Genomic DNA, 15,198 nt, shown 5'->3' on the forward strand with positions numbered 1-15,198 from the left:
CAAACTTGACCCTTTTTTATTACTTTCCAAACTTTGCCAAATTGTGGTAATATCTCGTTCCTTCGATAGCTCAGTTGGTAGAGCGGTGGACTGTAGCTGTTAAGTTCCTCAGAAATCCATAGGTCACTGGTTCGAATCCGGTTCGAAGGATAAATTTTTCAAACTTGCCCCTTTTTTTATCACTTTCAAAACTTTGCCAAATTGTGGTAATATCTCGTTCCTTCGATAGCTCAGTTGGTAGAGCGGTGGACTGTAGCGGTTAAGTTCCTCAGAAATCCATAGGTCACTGGTTCGAATCCGGTTCGAAGGATAAATTTTTCAAACTTGCCCCTTTTTTATCACTTTCCAAACTTTGCCAAATTGTTGTAATATCTCGTTCCTTCGATAGCTCAGTTGGCAGAGCGGTGGACTGTAGCGCTTAAGTTCTTCAGAAATCCATAGGTCACTGGTTCTAATCCGGTTCGAAGGATAAATTTTTCAAACTTGCCCCTTTTTTATCACTTTCCAAACTTTGCCAAATTGTGGTAATATCTCGTTCCTTCGATAGCTCAGTTGGTAGAGCGGTGGACTGTAGCGCTTAAGTTCTTCAGAAATCCATAGGTCACTGATTGTAAACCGGTTCGAAGGATAAATTTTTTAAATTTGCCCCTTTTTTATCACTTTACAAACTTTGCCAAATTGTTGTAATATCTCATTCCTTCGATAGCTCAGTTGGTAGAGCGGTGGACTGTAGCGGTTTAGTTCTTCAGAAATCCATAGGTCACTGGTTCGAATCGGGTTCGAAGGATAAATTTTTCAAACTTGCCCCTTTTTTATCACTTGGCAAACTTTGCCAAATTGTGGCAATATCTGGTTCCTTCGATAGCTCAGTTGGTAGAGCGGTGGACTGTAGCGGTTAAGTTCCTCAGAAATCCATAGGTCACTGGTTCGAATCCGGTTCGAAGGATAAATTTTTCAAACTTGCCCCTTTTTTATCACTTTCCAAACTTTGCCAAATTGTGGTAATATCTCGTTCCTTCGATAGCTCAGTTGGTAGAGCGGTGGACTGTAGCGCTTAAGTTCTTCAGAAATCCATAGGTCACTGATTGTAAACCGGTTCGAAGGATAAATTTTTCAAACTTGCCCCTTTTTTATCACTTTACAAACTTTGCCAAATTGTTGTAATATCTCGTTCCTTCGATAGCTCAGTTGGTAGAGCGGTGGACTGTAGCGGTTAAGTTCTTCAGAAATCCATAGGTCACTGGTTCGAATCCGGTTCGAAGGATAAATTTTTCAAACTTGCCCCTTTGTTATAACTTGCCAAACTTTGCCAAATTGTGGCAATATCTGGTTCCTTCGATAGCTCAGTTGGTAGAGCGGTGGACTGTAGCGGTAAAGTTCTTCAGAAATCCGTAGGTCACTGGTTCGAATCCGGTTCAAAGGATAAATTTTTCAAACTTGCCCCTTTGTTATCACTTGTCAAACATTGACAAATTGTACCAATATCTCGGTCCTTCGATAGCTCATTTGGAAGAGCGGTTGACTGTCGCGATTAAAATCTTCACAAATCCATAGGTCACTGGTTCGAATCCGGTTCGAAGGATAAATTTTTCAAACTTGCCCCTTTTTTATCACTTTGCAAACTTTGCCAAATTGTGTTACTATCTCGTTCCTTCGATAGCTCAGTTGGTAGAGCGGTGGACTGTAGCGGTTAAGTTCCTCAGAAATCCATAGGTCACTGGTTCGAATCCGGTTCGAAGGATAAATTTTCAAACTTGCCCCTTTTTTATCACTTTGCAAACTTTGCCAAATTGCGGTACTATCTCGTTCCTTCGATAGCTCAGTTGGTAGAGCGGTGGACTGTAGCGGTTAAGTTCCTCAGAAATCCATAGGTCACTGGTTCGAATCCGGTTCGAAGGATGAATTTTTCAAACTTGCCCCTTTTTTATTACTTTCCAAACTTTGCCAAATTGTGGTACTATCTCGTTCCTTCGATAGCTCAGTTGGCAGAGCGGTGGACTGTAGCGCCTAAGTTCTTCAGAAATCCATAGGTCACTAGTTCTAATCCGGTTCGAAGGATAAATTTTTCAAACTTGACCCTTTTTTATCACTTTCCAAACTTTGCCAAATTGTGGTAATATCTGGTTCCTTCGATAGCTCAGTTGGTAGAGCGGTGGACTGTAGCGCTTAAGTTCTTCAGAAATCCATAGGTCACTGATTGTAAACCGGTTCGAAGGATAAATTTTTCAAACTTGCCCCTTTTTTATCACTTTACAAACTTTGCCAAATTGTTGTAATATCTCGTTCCTTCGATAGCTCAGTTGGTAGAGCGGTGGACTGTAGCGGTGAAGTTCTTCAGAAATCCATAGGTCTCTGATTGTAAACCGGTTCGAAGGATAATTTTTTCAAACTTGCCCCTTTTTTATCACTTTCAAAACTTTGCCAAATTGTGGTAATATCTCGTTCCTTCGATAGCTCAGTTGGTAGAGCGGTGGACTGTAGCGGTTAAGTTCCTCAGAAATCCATAGGTCACTGGTTCGAATCCGGTTCGAAGGATAAATTTTTCAAACTTGCCCCTTTTTTATCACTTTCCAAACTTTGCCAAATTGTGGTAATATCTGGTTCCTTCGATAGCTCAGTTGGTAGAGCGGTGGACTGTAGCGGTTAAGTTCCTCAGAAATCCATAGGTCACTGGTTCTAATCCGGTTCGAAGGATAAATTTTTCAAACTTGCCCCTTTTTTATCACTTTCCAAACTTTGCCAAATTGTGGTAATATCTCGTTCCTTCGATAGCTCAGTTGGTAGAGCGGTGCACTGTAGCGCTTAAGTTCTTCAGAAATCCATAGGTCACTGATTGTAAACCGGTTCGAAGGATAAATTTTTCAAACTTGCCCCTTTTTTATCACTTTACAAACTTTGCCAAATTGTTGTAATATCTCGTTCCTTCGATAGCTCAGTTGGTAGAGCGGTGGACTGTAGCGGTTAAGTTCTTCAGAAATCCATAGGTCACTGGTTCGAATCCGGTTCGAAGGATAAATTTTTCAAACTTGCCCCTTTTTTATAACTTGCCAAACTTTGCCAAATTGTGGCAATATCTGCTTCCTTCGATAGCTCAGTTGGTAGAGCGGTGGACTGTAGCGGTAAAGTTCTTCAGAAATCCGTAGGTCACTAGTTCTAATCCGGTTCGAAGGATAAATTTTTCAAACTTGCCCCTTTGTTATCACTTGTCAAACATTGACAAATTGTACCAATATCTCGGTCCTTCGATAGCTCATTTGGAAGAGCGGTTGACTGTCGCGATTAAAATCTTCACAAATCCATAGGTCACTGGTTCGAATCCGGTTCGAAGGATAAATTTTTCAAACTTGCCCCTTTTTTATCACTTTCCAAACTTTGCCAAATTGTGTTACTATCTCGTTCCTTCGATAGCTCAGTTGGTAGAGCGGTGGACTGTAGCGGTTAAGTTCCTCAGAAATCCATAGGTCACTGGTTCGAATCCGGTTCGAAGGATAAATTTTCAAACTTGCCCCTTTTTCATCACTTTGCAAACTTTGCCAAATTGCGGTACTATCTCGTTCCTTCGATAGCTCAGTTGGTAGAGCGGTGGACTGTAGCGGTTAAGTTCCTCAGAAATCCATAGGTCACTGGTTCGAATCCGGTTCGAAGGATGAATTTTTCAAACTTGCCCCTTTTTTATTACTTTCCAAACTTTGCCCCAAATTGTGGTACTATCTCGTTCCTTCGATAGCTCAGTTGGTAGAGCGGTGGACTGTAGCGCCTAAGTTCTTCAGAAATCCATAGGTCACTAGTTCTAATCCGGTTCGAAGGATAAATTTTTCAAACTTGCCCCTTTTTTATCACTTTCCAAACTTTGCCAAATTGTGGTAATATCTGGTTCCTTCGATAGCTCAGTTGGTAGAGCGGTGGACTGTAGCGCTTAAGTTCTTCAGAAATCCATAGGTCACTGATTGTAAACCGGTTCGAAGGATAAATTTTTCAAACTTGCCCCTTTTTTATCACTTTACAAACTTTGCCAAATTGTTGTAATATCTCGTTCCTTCGATAGCTCAGTTGGTAGAGCGGTGGACTGTAGCGGTGAAGTTCTTCAGAAATCCATAGGTCTCTGATTGTAAACCGGTTCGAAGGATAATTTTTTCAAACTTGCCCCTTTTTTATCACTTTCAAAACTTTGCCAAATTGTGGTAATATCTCGTTCCTTCGATAGCTCAGTTGGTAGAGCGGTGGACTGTAGCGGTTAAGTTCCTCAGAAATCCATAGGTCACTGGTTCGAATCCGGTTCGAAGGATAAATTTTTCAAACTTGCCCCTTTTTTATCACTTTCCAAACTTTGCCAAATTGTGATAATATCTCGTTCCTTCGATAGCTCAGTTGGTAGAGCGGTGGACTGTAGCGCTTAAGTTCTTCAGAAATCTATAGGTCACTGATTGTAAACCGGTTCGAAGGATAAATTTTTCAAACTTGCCCCTTTTTTATCACTTTACAAACTTTGCCAAATTGTTGTAATATCTCGTTCCTTCGATAGCTCAGTTGGTAGAGCGGTGGACTGTAGCGGTTAAGTTCTTCAGAAATCCATAGGTCACTGGTTCGAATCCGGTTCGAAGGATAAATTTTTCAAACTTGCCCCTGTTTATAACTTGCCAAACTTTGCCAAATTGTGGCAATATCTGGTTCCTTCGATAGCTCAGTTGGTAGAGCGGTGGACTGTAGCGGTAAAGTTCTTCAGAAATCCGTAGGTCACTGGTTCGAATCCGGTTCAAAGGATAAATTTTTCAAACTTGCCCCTTTGTTATCACTTGTCAAACATTGACAAATTGTACCAATATCTCGGTCCTTCGATAGCTCATTTGGAAGAGCGGTTGACTGTCGCGATTAAAATCTTCACAAATCCATAGGTCACTGGTTCGAATCCGGTTCGAAGGATAAATTTTTCAAACTTGCCCCTTTTTTATCACTTTACAAACTTTGCCAAATTGTGTTACTATCTCGTTCCTTCGATAGCTCAGTTGGTAGAGCGGTGGACTGTAGCGGTTAAGTTCCTCAGAAATCCATAGGTCACTGGTTCGAATCCGGTTCGAAGGATAAATTTTCAAACTTGCCCCTTTTTTATCACTTTGCAAACTTTGCCAAATTGCGGTACTATCTCGTTCCTTCGATAGCTCAGTTGGTAGAGCGGTGGACTGTAGCGGTTAAGTTCCTCAGAAATCCATAGGTCACTGGTTCGAATCCGGTTCGAAGGATGAATTTTTCAAACTTGCCCCTTTTTTATTACTTTCCAAACTTTGCCAAATTGTGGTACTATCTCGTTCCTTCGATAGCTCAGTTGGCAGAGCGGTGGACTGTAGCGCCTAAGTTCTTCAGAAATCCATAGGTCACTAGTTCTAATCCGGTTCGAAGGATAAATTTTTCAAACTTGCCCCTTTTTTATCACTTTCCAAACTTTGCCAAATTGTGGTAATATCTGGTTCCTTCGTTAGCTCAGTTGGTAGAGCGGTGGACTGTAGCGCTTAAGTTCTTCAGAAATCCATAGGTCACTGATTGTAAACCGGTTCGAAGGATAAATTTTTCAAACTTGCCCCTTTTTTATCACTTTACAAACTTTGCCAAATTGTTGTAATATCTCGTTCCTTCGATAGCTCAGTTGGTAGAGCGGTGGACTGTAGCGGTTAAGTTCTTCAGAAATCCATAGGTCACTGGTTCGAATCCGGTTCGAAGGATAAATTTTTCAAACTTGCCCCTTTTTTATCACTTGCCAAACTTTGCCAAATTGTGGCAATATCTGGTTCCTTCGATAGCTCAGTTGGTAGAGCGGTGGACTGTAGCGGTTAAGTTCCTCAGAAATCCATAGGTCACTGGTTCGAATCCGGTTCGAAGGATAAATTTTTCAAACTTGCCCCTTTTTTATCACTTTCCAAACTTTGCCAAATTGTGGTAATATCTCGTTCCTTCGATAGCTCAGTTGGTAGAGCGGTGGACTGTAGCGCTTAAGTTCTTCAGAAATCCATAGGTCACTGATTGTAAACAGGTTCGAAGGATAAATTTTTCAAACTTGCCCCTTTTTTATCACTTTACAAACTTTGCCAAATTGTTGTAATATCTCGTTCCTTCGATAGCTCAGTTGGTAGAGCGGTGGACTGTAGCGGTTAAGTTCTTCAGAAATCCATAGGTCACCGGTTCGAAGGATAAATTTTTCAAACTTGCCCCTTTGTTATAACTTGCCAAACTTTGCCAAATTGTGGCAATATCTGGTTCCTTCGATAGCTCAGTTGGTAGAGCGGTGGACTGTAGCGGTAAAGTTCTTCAGAAATCCGTAGGTCACTGGTTCGAATCCGGTTCAAAGGATAAATTTTTCAAACTTGCCCCTTTGTTATCACTTGTCAAACATTGACAAATTGTACCAATATCTCGGTCCTTCGATAGCTCATTTGGAAGAGCGGTTGACTGTCGCGATTAAAATCTTCACAAATCCATAGGTCACTGGTTCGAATCCGGTTCGAAGGATAAATTTTTCAAACTTTCCCCTTTTTTATCACTTTACAAACTTTGCCAAATTGTGTTACTATCTCGTTCCTTCGATAGCTCAGTTGGTAGAGCGGTGGACTGTAGCGGTTAAGTTCCTCAGAAATCCATAGGTCACTGGTTCGAATCCGGTTCGAAGGATAAATTTTCAAACTTGCCCCTTTTTTATCACTTTGCAAACTTTGCCAAATTGCGGTACTATCTCGTTCCTTCGATAGCTCAGTTGGTAGAGCGTTGGACTGTAGCGGTTAAGTTCCTCAGAAATCCATAGGTCACTGGTTCGAATCCGGTTCGAAGGATGAATTTTTCAAACTTGCCCCTTTTTTATTACTTTCCAAACTTTGCCAAATTGTGGTACTATCTCGTTCCTTCGATAGCTCAGTTGGCAGAGCGGTGGACTGTAGCGCCTAAGTTCTTCAGAAATCCATAGGTCACTAGTTCTAATCCGGTTCGAAGGATAAATTTTTCAAACTTGACCCTTTTTTATCACTTTCCAAACTTTGCCAAATTGTGGTAATATCTGGTTCCTTCGATAGCTCAGTTGGTAGAGCGGTGGACTGTAGCGCTTAAGTTCTTCAGAAATCCATAGGTCACTGATTGTAAACCGGTTCGAAGGATAAATTTTTCAAACTTGCCCCTTTTTTATCACTTTACAAACTTTGCCAAATTGTTGTAATATCTCGTTCCTTCGATAGCTCAGTTGGTAGAGCGGTGGACTGTAGCGGTGAAGTTCTTCAGAAATCCATAGGTCTCTGATTGTAAACCGGTTCGAAGGATAATTTTTTCAAACTTGCCCCTTTTTTATCACTTTCAAAACTTTGCCAAATTGTGGTAATATCTCGTTCCTTCGATAGCTCAGTTGGTAGAGCGGTGGACTGTAGCGGTTAAGTTCCTCAGAAATCCATAGGTCACTGGTTCGAATCCGGTTCGAAGGATAAATTTTTCAAACTTGCCCCTTTTTTATCACTTTCCAAACTTTGCCAAATTGTGGTAATATCTGGTTCCTTCGATAGCTCAGTTGGTAGAGCGGTGGACTGTAGCGGTTAAGTTCCTCAGAAATCCATAGGTCACTGGTTCTAATCCGGTTCGAAGGATAAATTTTTCAAACTTGCCCCTTTTTTATCACTTTCCAAACTTTGCCAAATTGTGGTAATATCTCGTTCCTTCGATAGCTCAGTTGGTAGAGCGGTGCACTGTAGCGCTTAAGTTCTTCAGAAATCCATAGGTCACTGATTGTAAACCGGTTCGAAGGATAAATTTTTCAAACTTGCCCCTTTTTTATCACTTTACAAACTTTGCCAAATTGTTGTAATATCTCGTTCCTTCGATAGCTCAGTTGGTAGAGCGGTGGACTGTAGCGGTTAAGTTCTTCAGAAATCCATAGGTCACTGGTTCGAATCCGGTTCGAAGGATAAATTTTTCAAACTTGCCCCTTTTTTATAACTTGCCAAACTTTGCCAAATTGTGGCAATATCTGCTTCCTTCGATAGCTCAGTTGGTAGAGCGGTGGACTGTAGCGGTAAAGTTCTTCAGAAATCCGTAGGTCACTAGTTCTAATCCGGTTCGAAGGATAAATTTTTCAAACTTGCCCCTTTGTTATCACTTGTCAAACATTGACAAATTGTACCAATATCTCGGTCCTTCGATAGCTCATTTGGAAGAGCGGTTGACTGTCGCGATTAAAATCTTCACAAATCCATAGGTCACTGGTTCGAATCCGGTTCGAAGGATAAATTTTTCAAACTTGCCCCTTTTTTATCACTTTACAAACTTTGCCAAATTGTGTTACTATCTCGTTCCTTCGATAGCTCAGTTGGTAGAGCGGTGGACTGTAGCGGTTAAGTTCCTCAGAAATCCATAGGTCACTGGTTCGAATCCGGTTCGAAGGATAAATTTTCAAACTTGCCCCTTTTTTATCACTTTGCAAACTTTGCCAAATTGCGGTACTATCTCGTTCCTTCGATAGCTCAGTTGGTAGAGCGGTGGACTGTAGCGGTTAAGTTCCTCAGAAATCCATAGGTCACTGGTTCGAATCCGGTTCGAAGGATGAATTTTTCAAACTTGCCCCTTTTTTATTACTTTCCAAACTTTGCCAAATTGTGGTACTATCTCGTTCCTTCGATAGCTCAGTTGGCAGAGCGGTGGACTGTAGCGCCTAAGTTCTTCAGAAATCCATAGGTCACTAGTTCTAATCCGGTTCGAAGGATAAATTTTTCAAACTTGCCCCTTTTTTATCACTTTCCAAACTTTGCCAAATTGTGGTAATATCTGGTTCCTTCGATAGCTCAGTTGGTAGAGCGGTGGACTGTAGCGCTTAAGTTCTTCAGAAATCCATAGGTCACTGATTGTAAACCGGTTCGAAGGATAAATTTTTCAAACTTGCCCCTTTTTTATCACTTTACAAACTTTGCCAAATTGTTGTAATATCTCGTTCCTTCGATAGCTCAGTTGGTAGAGCGGTGGACTGTAGCGGTGAAGTTCTTCAGAAATCCATAGGTCTCTGATTGTAAACCGGTTCGAAGGATAATTTTTTCAAACTTGCCCCTTTTTTATCACTTTCAAAACTTTGCCAAATTGTGGTAATATCTCGTTCCTTCGATAGCTCAGTTGGTAGAGCGGTGGACTGTAGCGGTTAAGTTCCTCAGAAATCCATAGGTCACTGGTTCGAATCCGGTTCGAAGGATAAATTTTTCAAACTTGCCCCTTTTTTATCACTTTCCAAACTTTGCCAAATTGTGGTAATATCTCGTTCCTTCGATAGCTCAGTTGGTAGAGCGGTGGACTGTAGCGCTTAAGTTCTTCAGAAATCTATAGGTCACTGATTGTAAACCGGTTCGAAGGATAAATTTTTCAAACTTGCCCCTTTTTTATCACTTTACAAACTTTGCCAAATTGTTGTAATATCTCGTTCCTTCGATAGCTCAGTTGGTAGAGCGGTGGACTGTAGCGGTTAAGTTCTTCAGAAATCCATAGGTCACTGGTTCGAATCCGGTTCGAAGGATAAATTTTTCAAACTTGCCCCTGTTTATAACTTGCCAAACTTTGCCAAATTGTGGCAATATCTGGTTCCTTCGATAGCTCAGTTGGTAGAGCGGTGGACTGTAGCGGTAAAGTTCTTCAGAAATCCGTAGGTCACTGGTTCGAATCCGGTTCAAAGGATAAATTTTTCAAACTTGCCCCTTTGTTATCACTTGTCAAACATTGACAAATTGTACCAATATCTCGGTCCTTCGATAGCTCATTTGGAAGAGCGGTTGACTGTCGCGATTAAAATCTTCACAAATCCATAGGTCACTGGTTCGAATCCGGTTCGAAGGATAAATTTTTCAAACTTGCCCCTTTTTTATCACTTTACAAACTTTGCCAAATTGTGTTACTATCTCGTTCCTTCGATAGCTCAGTTGGTAGAGCGGTGGACTGTAGCGGTTAAGTTCCTCAGAAATCCATAGGTCACTGGTTCGAATCCGGTTCGAAGGATAAATTTTCAAACTTGCCCCTTTTTTATCACTTTGCAAACTTTGCCAAATTGCGGTACTATCTCGTTCCTTCGATAGCTCAGTTGGTAGAGCGGTGGACTGTAGCGGTTAAGTTCCTCAGAAATCCATAGGTCACTGGTTCGAATCCGGTTCGAAGGATGAATTTTTCAAACTTGCCCCTTTTTTATTACTTTCCAAACTTTGCCAAATTGTGGTACTATCTCGTTCCTTCGATAGCTCAGTTGGCAGAGCGGTGGACTGTAGCGCCTAAGTTCTTCAGAAATCCATAGGTCACTAGTTCTAATCCGGTTCGAAGGATAAATTTTTCAAACTTGCCCCTTTTTTATCACTTTCCAAACTTTGCCAAATTGTGGTAATATCTGGTTCCTTCGATAGCTCAGTTGGTAGAGCGGTGGACTGTAGCGCTTAAGTTCTTCAGAAATCCATAGGTCACTGATTGTAAACCGGTTCGAAGGATAAATTTTTCAAACTTGCCCCTTTTTTATCACTTTACAAACTTTGCCAAATTGTTGTAATATCTCGTTCCTTCGATAGCTCAGTTGGTAGAGCGGTGGACTGTAGCGGTTAAGTTCTTCAGAAATCCATAGGTCACTGGTTCGAATCCGGTTCGAAGGATAAATTTTTCAAACTTGCCCCTTTTTTATCACTTGCCAAACTTTGCCAAATTTTTGCAATATCTGGTTCCTTCGATAGCTCAGTTGGTAGAGCGGTGGACTGTAGCGGTTATGTTCCTCAGAAATCCATAGGTCACTGGTTCGAATCCGGTTCGAAGGATAAATTTTTCAAACTTGCCCCTTTTTTATCACTTTCCAAACTTTGCCAAATTGTGGTAATATCTCGTTCCTTCGATAGCTCAGTTGGTAGAGCGGTGGACTGTAGCGCTTAAGTTCTTCAGAAATCCATAGGTCACTGATTGTAAACCGGTTCGAAGGATAAATTTTTCAAACTTGCCCCTTTGTTATCACTTGCTAAACTTTGACAAATTGTACCAATATCTTGTTCCTTTGATACCCCAATTGGAAGAGCGGTGGACTGTAGCGATTAAATTCTTCAGAAATCCATAGGTCACTGGTTCGAATCCGGTTCGAAGGATAAATTTTTCAAACTTGCCCATTTTTATCACTTGCCAAACTTTGCCAAATTGTATTAATATCTCGTTCCTTCGATAGCTCAGTTGGTAGAGCGGTGGACTGTAGCGGTTAAGTTCCTCAGAAATCCATAGGTCACTGGTTCGAATCCGGTTCGAAGGATAAATTTTTCAAACTTGACCCTTTTTTATCACTTTCCAAACTTTGCTAAATTGTGGTAATATCTCGTTCCTTCGATAGCTCAGTTGGTAGAGCGGTGGACTTTACCGCTTAAGTTCTTCAGAAATCCATAGTTCACTGGTTCGAATCCGGTTCGAAGGATAAATTTTTCAAACTTGCCCCTTTTTTATCACTTGCCAAACTTTGCCAAATTGTGGCAATATCTGGTTCCTTCGATAGCTCAGTTTGTAGAGCGGTGGACTGTAGCGGTAAAGTTCTTCAGAAATCCGTAGGTCACTGGTTCGAATCCGGTTCGAAGGATAAATTTTTCAAACTTGCCCCTTTGTTATCACTTGCTAAACGTTGACAAATTGTACCAATATCTCGTTCCTTCGATACCTCAGTTGGAAGAGCGGTGGACTGTAGCGAATAAATTCTTCAGAAATCCATAGGTCACTGGTTCGAATCCGGTTCGAAGGATAAATTTTTCAAACTTGCCCCTTTGTTATCACTTGCTAAACGTTGACAAATTGTACCAATATCTCGTTCCTTCGATACCTCAGTTGGTAGAGCGATGGACTGCAGCGGTTAAGTTCTTCTGAAATCCATAGATCACTGGTTTGAATCCGGTTCGAAGGATAAATTTTTCAAACTTGCCCCTTTTTTATCACTTTGCAAACTTTGCCAAATTGTAGTACTATCTCGTTCCTTCGATAGCTCAGTTGGTAGAGCGATGGACTATAGCGGTTAAGTTCCTCAGAAATCCATAGGTCACTGGTTCCAATCCGGTTCGAAGGATAAATTTTTCAAACTTGCCCATTTTTATCACTTGCCAAACTTTGCCAAATTGTTGTAATATCTCGTTCCTTCGATAGCTCAGTTAGTAGAGCGGTGGACTGTAGCGGTTAAGTTCTTCAGAAATCCATAGGTCACTGGTTCGAATCCGGTTCCAAGGATAAATTTTTCAAACTTGCCCCTTTTTTATCACTTTCAAAACTTTGCCAAATTGTGGTAATATCTCGTTCCTTCGATAGCTCAGTTGGTAGAGCGGTGGACTGTAGCGGTTAAGTTCCTCAGAAATCCATAGGTCACTGGTTCGAATCCGGTTCGAAGGATAAATTTTTCAAACTTGCCCCTTTTTTATCACTTTCCAAACTTTGCCAAATTGTGGTAATATCTGGTTCCTTCGATAGCTCAGTTGGTAGAGCGGTGGACTGTAGCGGTTAAGTTCCTCAGAAATCCATAGGTCACTGGTTCTAATCCGGTTCGAAGGATAAATTTTTCAAACTTGCCCCTTTTTTATCACTTTCCAAACTTTGCCAAATTGTGGTAATATCTCGTTCCTTCGATAGCTCAGTTGGTAGAGCGGTGCACTGTAGCGCTTAAGTTCTTCAGAAATCCATAGGTCACTGATTGTAAACCGGTTCGAAGGATAAATTTTTCAAACTTGCCCCTTTTTTATCACTTTACAAACTTTGCCAAATTGTTGTAATATCTCGTTCCTTCGATAGCTCAGTTGGTAGAGCGGTGGACTGTAGCGGTTAAGTTCTTCAGAAATCCATAGGTCACTGGTTCGAATCCGGTTCGAAGGATAAATTTTTCAAACTTGCCCCTTTTTTATAACTTGCCAAACTTTGCCAAATTGTGGCAATATCTGCTTCCTTCGATAGCTCAGTTGGTAGAGCGGTGGACTGTAGCGGTAAAGTTCTTCAGAAATCCGTAGGTCACTAGTTCTAATCCGGTTCGAAGGATAAATTTTTCAAACTTGCCCCTTTGTTATCACTTGTCAAACATTGACAAATTGTACCAATATCTCGGTCCTTCGATAGCTCATTTGGAAGAGCGGTTGACTGTCGCGATTAAAATCTTCACAAATCCATAGGTCACTGGTTCGAATCCGGTTCGAAGGATAAATTTTTCAAACTTGCCCCTTTTTTATCACTTTACAAACTTTGCCAAATTGTGTTACTATCTCGTTCCTTCGATAGCTCAGTTGGTAGAGCGGTGGACTGTAGCGGTTAAGTTCCTCAGAAATCCATAGGTCACTGGTTCGAATCCGGTTCGAAGGATAAATTTTCAAACTTGCCCCTTTTTTATCACTTTGCAAACTTTGCCAAATTGCGGTACTATCTCGTTCCTTCGATAGCTCAGTTGGTAGAGCGGTGGACTGTAGCGGTTAAGTTCCTCAGAAATCCATAGGTCACTGGTTCGAATCCGGTTCGAAGGATGAATTTTTCAAACTTGCCCCTTTTTTATTACTTTCCAAACTTTGCCAAATTGTGGTACTATCTCGTTCCTTCGATAGCTCAGTTGGCAGAGCGGTGGACTGTAGCGCCTAAGTTCTTCAGAAATCCATAGGTCACTAGTTCTAATCCGGTTCGAAGGATAAATTTTTCAAACTTGCCCCTTTTTTATCACTTTCCAAACTTTGCCAAATTGTGGTAATATCTGGTTCCTTCGATAGCTCAGTTGGTAGAGCGGTGGACTGTAGCGCTTAAGTTCTTCAGAAATCCATAGGTCACTGATTGTAAACCGGTTCGAAGGATAAATTTTTCAAACTTGCCCCTTTTTTATCACTTTACAAACTTTGCCAAATTGTTGTAATATCTCGTTCCTTCGATAGCTCAGTTGGTAGAGCGGTGGACTGTAGCGGTGAAGTTCTTCAGAAATCCATAGGTCTCTGATTGTAAACCGGTTCGAAGGATAATTTTTTCAAACTTGCCCCTTTTTTATCACTTTCAAAACTTTGCCAAATTGTGGTAATATCTCGTTCCTTCGATAGCTCAGTTGGTAGAGCGGTGGACTGTAGCGGTTAAGTTCCTCAGAAATCCATAGGTCACTGGTTCGAATCCGGTTCGAAGGATAAATTTTTCAAACTTGCCCCTTTTTTATCACTTTCCAAACTTTGCCAAATTGTGGTAATATCTCGTTCCTTCGATAGCTCAGTTGGTAGAGCGGTGGACTGTAGCGCTTAAGTTCTTCAGAAATCTATAGGTCACTGATTGTAAACCGGTTCGAAGGATAAATTTTTCAAACTTGCCCCTTTTTTATCACTTTACAAACTTTGCCAAATTGTTGTAATATCTCGTTCCTTCGATAGCTCAGTTGGTAGAGCGGTGGACTGTAGCGGTTAAGTTCTTCAGAAATCCATAGGTCACTGGTTCGAATCCGGTTCGAAGGATAAATTTTTCAAACTTGCCCCTGTTTATAACTTGCCAAACTTTGCCAAATTGTGGCAATATCTGGTTCCTTCGATAGCTCAGTTGGTAGAGCGGTGGACTGTAGCGGTAAAGTTCTTCAGAAATCCGTAGGTCACTGGTTCGAATCCGGTTCAAAGGATAAATTTTTCAAACTTGCCCCTTTGTTATCACTTGTCAAACATTGACAAATTGTACCAATATCTCGGTCCTTCGATAGCTCATTTGGAAGAGCGGTTGACTGTCGCGATTAAAATCTTCACAAATCCATAGGTCACTGGTTCGAATCCGGTTCGAAGGATAAATTTTTCAAACTTGCCCCTTTTTTATCACTTTACAAACTTTGCCAAATTGTGTTACTATCTCGTTCCTTCGATAGCTCAGTTGGTAGAGCGGTGGACTGTAGCGGTTAAGTTCCTCAGAAATCCATAGGTCACTGGTTCGAATCCGGTTCGAAGGATAAATTTTCAAACTTGCCCCTTTTTTATCACTTTGCAAACTTTGCCAAATTGCGGTACTATCTCGTTCCTTCGATAGCTCAGTTGGTAGAGCGGTGGACTGTAGCGGTTAAGTTCCTCAGAAATCCATAGGTCACTGGTTCGAATCCGGTTCGAAGGATGAATTTTTCAAACTTGCCCCTTTTTTATTACTTTCCAAACTTTGCCAAATTGTGGTACTATCTCGTTCCTTCGATAGCTCAGTTGGCAGAGCGGTGGACTGTAGCGCCTAAGTTCTTCAGAA

The 15,198-nt window shown here is 41.2% G+C and overlaps 1 protein-coding gene and 42 non-coding genes across 43 annotated transcripts in view; all 43 read left to right on the forward strand.

The window, feature by feature from the left end:
• Positions 1-15,198, forward strand: part of LOC146168571 (protein FAM227B-like) — a 154,735-nt gene that overhangs the window by 69,776 nt on the left and 69,761 nt on the right. The window lies entirely within an intron of this gene.
• On the forward strand, positions 60-150 carry Trnay-gua (transfer RNA tyrosine (anticodon GUA)). The gene is given in 2 exon segments: positions 60-96; positions 115-150. It is a non-coding gene; the product is annotated as a tRNA-Tyr (tRNA).
• Positions 220-310, forward strand: Trnay-gua (transfer RNA tyrosine (anticodon GUA)). The gene is given in 2 exon segments: positions 220-256; positions 275-310. It is a non-coding gene; the product is annotated as a tRNA-Tyr (tRNA).
• Trnay-gua (transfer RNA tyrosine (anticodon GUA)) lies at positions 856-946 on the forward strand. The gene is given in 2 exon segments: positions 856-892; positions 911-946. It is a non-coding gene; the product is annotated as a tRNA-Tyr (tRNA).
• Positions 1,174-1,264, forward strand: Trnay-gua (transfer RNA tyrosine (anticodon GUA)). The gene is given in 2 exon segments: positions 1,174-1,210; positions 1,229-1,264. It is a non-coding gene; the product is annotated as a tRNA-Tyr (tRNA).
• Positions 1,651-1,741, forward strand: Trnay-gua (transfer RNA tyrosine (anticodon GUA)). The gene is given in 2 exon segments: positions 1,651-1,687; positions 1,706-1,741. It is a non-coding gene; the product is annotated as a tRNA-Tyr (tRNA).
• On the forward strand, positions 1,809-1,899 carry Trnay-gua (transfer RNA tyrosine (anticodon GUA)). Its single transcript is given in 2 exon segments — positions 1,809-1,845; positions 1,864-1,899. It is a non-coding gene; the product is annotated as a tRNA-Tyr (tRNA).
• Trnay-gua (transfer RNA tyrosine (anticodon GUA)) lies at positions 2,445-2,535 on the forward strand. The gene is given in 2 exon segments: positions 2,445-2,481; positions 2,500-2,535. It is a non-coding gene; the product is annotated as a tRNA-Tyr (tRNA).
• On the forward strand, positions 2,604-2,694 carry Trnay-gua (transfer RNA tyrosine (anticodon GUA)). The gene is given in 2 exon segments: positions 2,604-2,640; positions 2,659-2,694. It is a non-coding gene; the product is annotated as a tRNA-Tyr (tRNA).
• On the forward strand, positions 2,922-3,012 carry Trnay-gua (transfer RNA tyrosine (anticodon GUA)). The gene is given in 2 exon segments: positions 2,922-2,958; positions 2,977-3,012. It is a non-coding gene; the product is annotated as a tRNA-Tyr (tRNA).
• Trnay-gua (transfer RNA tyrosine (anticodon GUA)) lies at positions 3,399-3,489 on the forward strand. The gene is given in 2 exon segments: positions 3,399-3,435; positions 3,454-3,489. It is a non-coding gene; the product is annotated as a tRNA-Tyr (tRNA).
• On the forward strand, positions 3,557-3,647 carry Trnay-gua (transfer RNA tyrosine (anticodon GUA)). Its single transcript is given in 2 exon segments — positions 3,557-3,593; positions 3,612-3,647. It is a non-coding gene; the product is annotated as a tRNA-Tyr (tRNA).
• On the forward strand, positions 4,195-4,285 carry Trnay-gua (transfer RNA tyrosine (anticodon GUA)). Its single transcript is given in 2 exon segments — positions 4,195-4,231; positions 4,250-4,285. It is a non-coding gene; the product is annotated as a tRNA-Tyr (tRNA).
• On the forward strand, positions 4,513-4,603 carry Trnay-gua (transfer RNA tyrosine (anticodon GUA)). Its single transcript is given in 2 exon segments — positions 4,513-4,549; positions 4,568-4,603. It is a non-coding gene; the product is annotated as a tRNA-Tyr (tRNA).
• On the forward strand, positions 4,989-5,079 carry Trnay-gua (transfer RNA tyrosine (anticodon GUA)). The gene is given in 2 exon segments: positions 4,989-5,025; positions 5,044-5,079. It is a non-coding gene; the product is annotated as a tRNA-Tyr (tRNA).
• Trnay-gua (transfer RNA tyrosine (anticodon GUA)) lies at positions 5,147-5,237 on the forward strand. The gene is given in 2 exon segments: positions 5,147-5,183; positions 5,202-5,237. It is a non-coding gene; the product is annotated as a tRNA-Tyr (tRNA).
• Positions 5,624-5,714, forward strand: Trnay-gua (transfer RNA tyrosine (anticodon GUA)). The gene is given in 2 exon segments: positions 5,624-5,660; positions 5,679-5,714. It is a non-coding gene; the product is annotated as a tRNA-Tyr (tRNA).
• On the forward strand, positions 5,783-5,873 carry Trnay-gua (transfer RNA tyrosine (anticodon GUA)). The gene is given in 2 exon segments: positions 5,783-5,819; positions 5,838-5,873. It is a non-coding gene; the product is annotated as a tRNA-Tyr (tRNA).
• On the forward strand, positions 6,567-6,657 carry Trnay-gua (transfer RNA tyrosine (anticodon GUA)). The gene is given in 2 exon segments: positions 6,567-6,603; positions 6,622-6,657. It is a non-coding gene; the product is annotated as a tRNA-Tyr (tRNA).
• Trnay-gua (transfer RNA tyrosine (anticodon GUA)) lies at positions 6,725-6,815 on the forward strand. The gene is given in 2 exon segments: positions 6,725-6,761; positions 6,780-6,815. It is a non-coding gene; the product is annotated as a tRNA-Tyr (tRNA).
• Trnay-gua (transfer RNA tyrosine (anticodon GUA)) lies at positions 7,361-7,451 on the forward strand. Its single transcript is given in 2 exon segments — positions 7,361-7,397; positions 7,416-7,451. It is a non-coding gene; the product is annotated as a tRNA-Tyr (tRNA).
• On the forward strand, positions 7,520-7,610 carry Trnay-gua (transfer RNA tyrosine (anticodon GUA)). Its single transcript is given in 2 exon segments — positions 7,520-7,556; positions 7,575-7,610. It is a non-coding gene; the product is annotated as a tRNA-Tyr (tRNA).
• Positions 7,838-7,928, forward strand: Trnay-gua (transfer RNA tyrosine (anticodon GUA)). The gene is given in 2 exon segments: positions 7,838-7,874; positions 7,893-7,928. It is a non-coding gene; the product is annotated as a tRNA-Tyr (tRNA).
• Positions 8,315-8,405, forward strand: Trnay-gua (transfer RNA tyrosine (anticodon GUA)). Its single transcript is given in 2 exon segments — positions 8,315-8,351; positions 8,370-8,405. It is a non-coding gene; the product is annotated as a tRNA-Tyr (tRNA).
• Trnay-gua (transfer RNA tyrosine (anticodon GUA)) lies at positions 8,473-8,563 on the forward strand. Its single transcript is given in 2 exon segments — positions 8,473-8,509; positions 8,528-8,563. It is a non-coding gene; the product is annotated as a tRNA-Tyr (tRNA).
• Positions 9,109-9,199, forward strand: Trnay-gua (transfer RNA tyrosine (anticodon GUA)). Its single transcript is given in 2 exon segments — positions 9,109-9,145; positions 9,164-9,199. It is a non-coding gene; the product is annotated as a tRNA-Tyr (tRNA).
• Trnay-gua (transfer RNA tyrosine (anticodon GUA)) lies at positions 9,427-9,517 on the forward strand. Its single transcript is given in 2 exon segments — positions 9,427-9,463; positions 9,482-9,517. It is a non-coding gene; the product is annotated as a tRNA-Tyr (tRNA).
• Positions 9,903-9,993, forward strand: Trnay-gua (transfer RNA tyrosine (anticodon GUA)). Its single transcript is given in 2 exon segments — positions 9,903-9,939; positions 9,958-9,993. It is a non-coding gene; the product is annotated as a tRNA-Tyr (tRNA).
• Trnay-gua (transfer RNA tyrosine (anticodon GUA)) lies at positions 10,061-10,151 on the forward strand. Its single transcript is given in 2 exon segments — positions 10,061-10,097; positions 10,116-10,151. It is a non-coding gene; the product is annotated as a tRNA-Tyr (tRNA).
• On the forward strand, positions 10,538-10,628 carry Trnay-gua (transfer RNA tyrosine (anticodon GUA)). Its single transcript is given in 2 exon segments — positions 10,538-10,574; positions 10,593-10,628. It is a non-coding gene; the product is annotated as a tRNA-Tyr (tRNA).
• Positions 10,697-10,787, forward strand: Trnay-gua (transfer RNA tyrosine (anticodon GUA)). The gene is given in 2 exon segments: positions 10,697-10,733; positions 10,752-10,787. It is a non-coding gene; the product is annotated as a tRNA-Tyr (tRNA).
• Trnay-gua (transfer RNA tyrosine (anticodon GUA)) lies at positions 11,173-11,263 on the forward strand. Its single transcript is given in 2 exon segments — positions 11,173-11,209; positions 11,228-11,263. It is a non-coding gene; the product is annotated as a tRNA-Tyr (tRNA).
• Trnac-gca (transfer RNA cysteine (anticodon GCA)) lies at positions 11,809-11,899 on the forward strand. The gene is given in 2 exon segments: positions 11,809-11,845; positions 11,864-11,899. It is a non-coding gene; the product is annotated as a tRNA-Cys (tRNA).
• Positions 11,968-12,058, forward strand: Trnay-aua (transfer RNA tyrosine (anticodon AUA)). Its single transcript is given in 2 exon segments — positions 11,968-12,004; positions 12,023-12,058. It is a non-coding gene; the product is annotated as a tRNA-Tyr (tRNA).
• On the forward strand, positions 12,285-12,375 carry Trnay-gua (transfer RNA tyrosine (anticodon GUA)). The gene is given in 2 exon segments: positions 12,285-12,321; positions 12,340-12,375. It is a non-coding gene; the product is annotated as a tRNA-Tyr (tRNA).
• Trnay-gua (transfer RNA tyrosine (anticodon GUA)) lies at positions 12,444-12,534 on the forward strand. The gene is given in 2 exon segments: positions 12,444-12,480; positions 12,499-12,534. It is a non-coding gene; the product is annotated as a tRNA-Tyr (tRNA).
• Trnay-gua (transfer RNA tyrosine (anticodon GUA)) lies at positions 12,762-12,852 on the forward strand. Its single transcript is given in 2 exon segments — positions 12,762-12,798; positions 12,817-12,852. It is a non-coding gene; the product is annotated as a tRNA-Tyr (tRNA).
• On the forward strand, positions 13,239-13,329 carry Trnay-gua (transfer RNA tyrosine (anticodon GUA)). Its single transcript is given in 2 exon segments — positions 13,239-13,275; positions 13,294-13,329. It is a non-coding gene; the product is annotated as a tRNA-Tyr (tRNA).
• On the forward strand, positions 13,397-13,487 carry Trnay-gua (transfer RNA tyrosine (anticodon GUA)). The gene is given in 2 exon segments: positions 13,397-13,433; positions 13,452-13,487. It is a non-coding gene; the product is annotated as a tRNA-Tyr (tRNA).
• Positions 14,033-14,123, forward strand: Trnay-gua (transfer RNA tyrosine (anticodon GUA)). Its single transcript is given in 2 exon segments — positions 14,033-14,069; positions 14,088-14,123. It is a non-coding gene; the product is annotated as a tRNA-Tyr (tRNA).
• On the forward strand, positions 14,351-14,441 carry Trnay-gua (transfer RNA tyrosine (anticodon GUA)). Its single transcript is given in 2 exon segments — positions 14,351-14,387; positions 14,406-14,441. It is a non-coding gene; the product is annotated as a tRNA-Tyr (tRNA).
• Positions 14,827-14,917, forward strand: Trnay-gua (transfer RNA tyrosine (anticodon GUA)). Its single transcript is given in 2 exon segments — positions 14,827-14,863; positions 14,882-14,917. It is a non-coding gene; the product is annotated as a tRNA-Tyr (tRNA).
• Trnay-gua (transfer RNA tyrosine (anticodon GUA)) lies at positions 14,985-15,075 on the forward strand. Its single transcript is given in 2 exon segments — positions 14,985-15,021; positions 15,040-15,075. It is a non-coding gene; the product is annotated as a tRNA-Tyr (tRNA).

Source organism: Ascidiella aspersa, chromosome 1 (assembly GCF_963924565.1).
Source record: "Ascidiella aspersa chromosome 1, kaAscAspe10.2, whole genome shotgun sequence".
Lineage (NCBI taxonomy): Eukaryota > Metazoa > Chordata > Ascidiacea > Phlebobranchia > Ascidiidae > Ascidiella > Ascidiella aspersa.